This window comes from Panulirus ornatus, chromosome 5 (assembly GCF_036320965.1).
Source record: "Panulirus ornatus isolate Po-2019 chromosome 5, ASM3632096v1, whole genome shotgun sequence".
NCBI classification, from domain to species: Eukaryota; Metazoa; Arthropoda; class Malacostraca; order Decapoda; family Palinuridae; genus Panulirus; species Panulirus ornatus.
In genome coordinates, this window is record NC_092228.1 from 15,044,407 (window position 1) to 15,052,033 (window position 7,627).

The 7,627-nt window shown below is 40.6% G+C and overlaps 1 pseudogene; it reads left to right on the top strand.

The window, feature by feature from the left end:
- The first annotated feature begins 447 nt into the window (after nt 1-447).
- LOC139748593 (rhodopsin-like) lies at nt 448-1,701 on the top strand (annotated as a pseudogene).
- The last annotated feature ends 5,926 nt before the right edge of the window (nt 1,702-7,627 follow it).

Consider the following 7,627-nt stretch of genomic DNA (forward strand, 5'->3'; position numbering starts at 1 on the left):
AAACGCCACATTAAGTGGGTCGACGGTCAAAAAAGTTAAGAGAACACCTTCACTAGCAAACAGCATACAAAACCGACTTCTGCAAATGATACGTTGCAATTAGAGCATGAAGTGTTACACCACTACTGTTCTGGAAAAGTGGTAATGTAGGATGCACTTCTCGAATAACAGAACTCTCAGTACACCCATACACATCTGGGAAGAGTTAAAGTGAATCAAGTGAGTATAGGAATGAATCATTTACTTCCATTCACATCTACTGTTACTAAACCCAGCTATCTAATGAACATGTCTTCCTTTTTATATATAATTCTCAAAAAGCTCTATTCTTATAAGAATAAGTTTTCAGTACTTCCTAAATCACCTTCAAGAAGTGATACTCATATAGACTATAGTTCAAAAAACGGTAATCAAATGTAATTAAGGAAAGACACTATTTCTTTTCAGATGTCTTACTGGAACGATCCCGCGAACCTTGCCTCAGACAGACTACCTTCCACCAATCCCTATGGCAACATCACGGTCGTGGACATCGCCCCTAAGGAGATCCTCCATATGATGGACCCTCACTGGTAACCAGTTTCCCACCCATGAATCCTTTGTGGTATGGCCTTCTCATGTTCTTCATGATCATCATGGGCTCTCTCTCCTTAATTGGCAACTTCGTCGTTTATCTGGGTGTTCATGAACACCAAAGCCCTTCGATCTCCAGCTAACCTCCTGGTTGTTAACTTGGCATTCTCAGACTTCCTGATGATGCTAACCATGTTTCCACCCATGATGGTCTCATGCTACTGGCAGACATGGACACTTGGCGCTTTATTCTGCGAGATCTATGGCTTCCTCGGCTCCCTATTCGGCTGCGTGTCAATCTGGACCATGGTCTTCATCACCCTTGATCGATACAATGTCATTGTCAAGGGTATGTCCGCTCAACTCTAAAATCTGGCGGTGCAATGATGAGAATTGGAGGAGTCTGGACACTCTCTCTCGCCTGGTGTCTGCCCCCATTCTTCGGTTGGAACCGATATGTGCCAGAGGGAAACATGACCGCTTGCGGTACAGATTACCTTACCGATGACGTGTTCTCCCACAGCTATCTGTACGTGTACTCAGTCTTTGTTTACTTTTTCCCTCTATTCTCCAGCATCTATTTATACACCTTCATCGTAAAGGCTGTTGGTGCCCATGAGAAAGCTATGCGCGACCAAGCCAAGAAGATGGGAGTTAAGTCCCTAAGGAATGAAGAAGCCCAAAAGACCTCTGCTGAATGTCGTCTGGCCAAGGTGCCATGATGACAGTATCCCTGTGGTTCATTGCCTGGACCCCATACCTGGTCATCAACTACGCCGGCATGCTCGACAAGTCCACTGTGAATCCCCTCTTCTCTATCTGGGGCTCCGTGTTTTGCCAAGGCCAACGCTGTGTACAACCCCATCGTGTACGCCATCAGCCACCCTAAGTACCGGCCGCTCTCGAGAAGAAGCTGCCTGCCTGGCCTGCCAAGGTGAACCCAGAGATGACACGGAATCCAGCAATACTGCTGGTACTTCCCAAGTTGCTGAGAAGCCCGAAGGCGCATAAAGACAACAGAAGATATTGGTTGGCTATGCAAATAAGAGTAGAGTCTTTGTAGGTAACTCATGTCTCTCCCTCTTCCCTCTGTCAAGCCTTGGTCACATTAAACCTTGCAATATAAAACTGTTTTCCTTCCTTAACTCCAGATTAGACCGAAGCGCTCACGCTTACAGAGTAACGTGAAGATATCTGTAGCTCTGATAAAAAATTGACAAAAGAAAAATTTAAGATGTTCATTATGAAACGAAATGACTGTGTTGCGAACATAATCAGTAACTACCACGTGATCTCATAATATAAAAAAGAGACCTAATCAAACATGTTGCCCTGATCTAGTATTTGTTGAAAACCACGAGGAAAACGAAACACGATAAGCCAGAGTGCACTTTCGTATATAACTACACCATCAGGGAGATGCAAGACTTAGAAGAGTCAGTTCATACGTAAAAGACATGCAAAGTTAAGACGCCGTTATTACAAAAGTGCTTATGGTTTGTGGCTTTCGGGTTTGGCTCCGTGCCTGTCTTAAAATTCTATTGTGGACAAGACTGGACGCTATTTACTAATCTTGCCTAAGACGAAGCTTATCCATTTTATTTTGACCTTTACAATATTCATGTTACAATTCTTTGTGTATGTATTATGATTAATAATATTTCTCTTGGCTTAGGAGCTACAGGTTCTAAATGACCTAGGACCACTCAATCAATACGATGATCATACTCTTTAAGATGGTTAAACAAAACATTTGAATCTTGTCCTGATCCTATGCTATATTTATGTTGCATAAATCTAATAAAGATCATTACCACTCTGTCCAATATAGAATATTATACATATATAAAGCGAAAAAAATCTCGTTGACAAGATTATCTTTGTTTCAAAAGGGAAAATGACCAAGAATTAGAGCTTTGAAGTTTGGGGAGTGTGTTGTCACAATGACCAATTCTATCTGACCTCTCACAAGGGAGATCCATCCCCCCCCATTCAACCCAACCAGTTTTACGTACCTCAATGTAAACCAGCTAAAAAAAAAAAAACGCTCCCGAAACATCATAAGCAAAAGTAATGCTACAGTATGCACCATCTTTTAAAGCTAAAAAAAAAAAAAATACATGGCGAAACATCTTTGGCTAACTTCTGTTTAGTGCCATGAAAAAAGTGCAAGTCAAACTGCACAAGTTACCCTGAGGCTACGAAGTATCCGAAATTCCTCGAAGCGGCGATTTACCGTTGGCTAACTTTTACTTGGTGCCATGAAATTAACCAAATCTAAGACGCACGAGTTAACCAAGTGGAGTTCCCTAAAGATGATTACCTGCTGACCGGGTTCATTATCAGCTTTATGAGATTCGCACACGTCAGCTTTCAAAGTCCATGCATAGAGAGGTACAGTAAAGCATAATTTTCCTCTGGCAAGAAAAAGAAATATAAAAAATACTTCTAAGCTAGATTCTAGACTAAGTTTCGGGTGTCATGGACGTGAAAATCATATATATATATATATATATATATATTTATATATATATATATATATATATATATATACATAAACGCCCACATACGCACATATACATACATATACATAATTTATACATACATATACATACACAGACATATACATATATACACATGTACATATTCATACTTGCCTTCATCCATGCAATCACACATTTATATGTGAACTTTTGAGGTACCGATCAGATGTTTCGGAATTTATACATTAGTATGAGCTTAAGTGACTCCAAAAATTATTACGAACCTGCTGAAAAGTGGTGTACGAATGTAACAAACTAAGGATTACAGGAGTGAACTAACTTGGACAGACAAGATATATCTAATGAGCTACAAATCAGGGGAAATATACTTGTGTTTTTGACAATAATGTAATAGGACTATATATGACATGAAACTATGGTAGACATATAATCATTAAATACTTCAGTTAATCAGATGTCATTAACGTAAAATTATAAGTTATCTAACTGAGGGGAAATATACTTGCAACTTTAATAATAAAATGTACTATGGCAATACAAAACATAAATCTGGAGTAAAATCGTTATCATAAAGAAGTAAAATTACACAAAAATAAACCATATTCAAATCATGCGGTTATTTTGAGAAACTTTCATCCACACTTAAACATAGCTGACGGAGAAGAAAGTGAGAGAAACCGATGCTTGAGTTTTGGCTATCACTAATTCAAAAATCAGCGACAGTAGAAAATGAATGGGGAGGGACATTAAGTTAAGGAGGTGCATGAAACTGGGTAGAAGCAAGCCTGAAAATGTCAGTGGAAGATAAATTGTTCATTTAGTTTAGGTTTCGCCTCCACAATAAACAAATTTTCTGAAATAGGTAAGATTCAGCATTTGCGGACTCTAGAATTTTGAAATCATCACCTTGTACATTGTGGTAATATGTCTCAGAGTGTTAAATGGGGGTTCTTGGGTATGTTCCATTCCAACCTTGTTCTACAAGATCCACTCATATGTCCAATGATGCGTAATGATTAGGGACCACGTAGGGTTACTCTAACACAAGCCACCGCACAGGTGCTCTGTGTATGCTTGTATACTGCAGATGAACCTACAAACAACAGGATCTCGTCCTTGTATTTGAAGAAGCAAAAACGATGAATCTATGAACACACACACACACACACACACACACACACACACACACACACACACACATATATATATATATATATATATATATATATATATATATAATATATACATAAACTATATATATTATATATATATATATATATATATATATATATATATTTTTTTTTTTTTTTTTTTTCCGCTGTCTCCGCGTTTGCGAGGTAGCCGCAAGGAAACAGACGAAAGAAATGGCCCAACCCACCCCCATACACATGTATATACATACCGTCCACACACGCAAATATACATACCTACACAGCTTTCCTGGTTTACCCCAGACGCCTCACATGCCTTGATTCAATCCACTGACAGCACGTCAACCCCGGTATACCACATCGCTCCAATTCACTCTATTCCTTGCCCTCCTTTCACCCTCCTGCATGTTCAGGCCCCGATCACACAAAATCTTTTTCACTCCATCTTTCCACCTCCAATTTGGTCTCCCTCTTCTCCTCGTCCCTCCACCTCCGACACATATATTCTCTTGGTCAATCTTTCCTCACTCATTCTCTCCATGTACCCGAACCATTTCAAAACACCCTCTTCTGCTCTCTCAACCACGCTCTTTTTATTTCCACACATCTCTCTTACCCTTACGTTACTTACTCGATCAAACACCTCACACCACATATTGTCCTCAAACATCTCATTTCCAGCACATCCATCCTCCTGCGCACAACTCTATCCATAGCCCACGTCTCGCAACCATACAACATTGTTGGAACCACTATTCCTTCAAAAATACCCATTTTTGCTTTCCGAGATAATGTTCTCGACTTCCACACATTCTTCAAGGCTCCCAGAATTTTCGCCCCCTCCCCCACCCTATGATCCACTTCCGCTTCCATGGTTCCATCCGCTGCCAGATCCACTCCCAGATATCTAAAACACTTCACTTCCTCCAGTTTTTCTCCATTCAAACTCACCTCCCAATTGACTTGACCCTCAACCCTACTGTACCTAATAACCTTGCTCTTATTCACATTTACTCTTAACTTTCTTCTTTCACACACTTTACCAAACTCAGTCACCAGCTTCTGCAGTTTCTCACATGAATCAGCCACCAGCGCTGTATCATCAGCGAACAACAACTGACTCACTTCCCAAGCTCTCTCATCCCCAACAGACTTCATACTTGCCCCTCTTTCCAAAACTCTTGCATTCACCTCCCTAACAACCCCATCAATAAACAAATTAAACAACCATGGAGACATCACACACCCCTGCCGCAAACCTACATTCACTGAGAACCAATCACTTTCCTCTCTTCCTACACGTACACATGCCTTACATCCTTGATAAAAACTTTTCACTGCTTCTAACAACTTGCCTCCCACACCATATATTCTTAATACCTTCCACAGAGCATCTCTATCAACTCTATCATATGCCTTCTCCAGATCCATAAATGCTACATACAAATCCATTTGCTTTTCTAGGTATTTCTCACATACATTCTTCAAAGCAAACACCTGATCCACACATCCTCTACCACTTCTGAAACCACACTGCTCTTCCCCAATCTGATGCTCTGTACATGCCTTCACCCTCTCAATCAATATCCTCCCATATAATTTACCAGGAATACTCAACAAACTTATACCTCTGTAATTTGAGCACTCACTCTTATCCCCTTTGCCTTTGTACAATGGCACTGTGCACGCATTCCGCCAATCCTCAGGCACCTCACCATGAGTCATACATACATTAAATAACCTTACCAACCAGTCAACAATACAGTCACCCCCTTTTTTAATAAATTCCACTGCAATACCATCCAAACCTGCCGCCTTGCCGGCTTTCATCTTCCGCAAAGCTTTTACTACCTCTTCTCTGTTTACCAAATCATCTTCCCTAACCCTCTCACTTTGCACACCACCTCGACCAAAACACCCTATATCTGCCACTCTATCATCAAACACATTCAACAAACCTTCAAAATACTCACTCCATCTCCTTCTCACATAACCACTACTTGTTATCACCTCCCCATTTGCGCCCTTCACTGAAGTTCCCATTTGCTCCCTTGTCTTACGCACTTTATTTACCTCATTCCAGAATATCTTTTTATTCTCCCTAAAATTTAATGATACTCTCTCACCCCAACTCTCATTTTTTTTTTTTTTTGCTTTGTCGCTGTCTCCCGCGTTTGCGAGGTATATATATATATATATATATATATATATATATATATATATATATATATATATGGTTTGGGAATGTCTTGGGAGTGAAGTCAGGGGTTGGTGAGAGGACAAGAGCAAAGGAAGCAGTAGCACTGCTCCTGAAGCAGGAGTTGTGGAGTGTGTGATAGAGTGTAAGAAAGTAAGCTCTAGATTGATATGGGTAAAACTGAAAGTGGATGGAGAGAGATGGGTGATTATCGGTGCCTATGCACCTAGTCATGAGAAGAAAGATCATGAGAGGCACGTGTTTTGGGAGCAGCTGAGTGTGTTAGCAGCTTTGATGCAGGAGACGTATTTTGAAGGTTTGTTAAATGTGTTTGATCATAGAGTGGCAGATATAGGGTGTTTTGGTAGAGGTGGTGTGCGAAGTGAGGGGGTCAGGGAGAATGGTTTGGTAAACAGAGAAGAGGTAGTGAAAGCTTTGCGGAAGATGAAAGCTGGCAAGGCGGCGGGTTTGGATGGTATATTCGTGGAATTTACTAAAAAAAAAAAAAAAAAGGGGGGTGACTGTGTTGTTGACTGGGTGGTAAGGATATTCAATGTATGTATGGTTCATGGTAAAGTGCCTGAGGATTTGCGGAATACATGCATAGTGCCATTGTACAAAGGCGAAGGGGATAAAGGTGAGTGTTCAAATTACAGAGATATAAGTTTGCTGAGTATTCCTTGGAAATTATATGGGAGGGTATTGATTGAGAGGGCAAATCATGTACAGAGCATCAGATTGGGAAAGAGCAGTGCGGTTTCAGAAGTGGTAGAGAATGTTTGGATCAGGTGTTTGCTTTGAAGAATGTATGTGAGAAATACTTAGAAAAACAGATGGATTTGTATGTAGCACTTGTGGATCTGGAGAAGGCATATGATAGAGTTGATAGAGATACTCTGTGGAAGGAATCAAGAGTATATGGTGAGGGAGGTAAGTTGCCAGAAGCAGTGAAAAGTTTTTATCAAGTATGTAAGGCATGTGTACGAGTAAGAAGAGAGGAAAGTGATTGGTTCCCAGTGAATGTCGGTTTGTGGCTGGGTTGCGTGATGTCTCCATGGTTGTTTAATTTGTTTATGGATGGGGTTGTCAGGGAGATGAATGCAAGAGTTTTGGAGAGAGGGGCAAGTATGCAGTCCGTTGTGGATGAGAGGGCTTGGGAAGTGTCAGTTGTTGTTCGGGGGTGCCATTTCATGTGTGGCGGG